Below are 447 nucleotides of genomic sequence, written 5' to 3' on the forward strand. Positions count from 1 at the left end.
GAGTTTCTTTGGAGGAGAGCTCTTTCGTTTCGTCATTTTAGTTAGCTTTACGGCTCTTGTTAGTTTTAAGGACCTGTTATGCTCTCTGCACCTGTGAGCGCTGCTGTATCCAAGAAGACTCTTTGAATGTCCAGGGCCTATCCTTTCAGAGAGTGTTTCTTGAATGGTATCTCTTGGTCTCTCTTGTTGGGACCTTGTTATTTTATTTTCCTATTCGTAATGATATTTGGGACTCTCCACCTTGTGTACTCTGGCTTGTTTCTTGAGGTAGCCCTGAAAAAGAGAACAGACAGACAAACACTCAGGGAGCAGAGGCACACAAACGCACAGACTAATTCAACTAACATGCAAACCGAGAGGGAAAACGAAAAAGTTAAGAGAAAAGACGGAGGAGGGAGGGCGAATAATAGAGAGTATAAAATACATAAAAGGGTCAAAAAGGAGAAA

Source organism: Crocuta crocuta, unplaced genomic scaffold (genome assembly GCF_008692635.1).
Source record: "Crocuta crocuta isolate KB4526 unplaced genomic scaffold, BGI_CrCroc_1.0 scaffold349, whole genome shotgun sequence".
Taxonomy (NCBI): domain Eukaryota; kingdom Metazoa; phylum Chordata; class Mammalia; order Carnivora; family Hyaenidae; genus Crocuta; species Crocuta crocuta.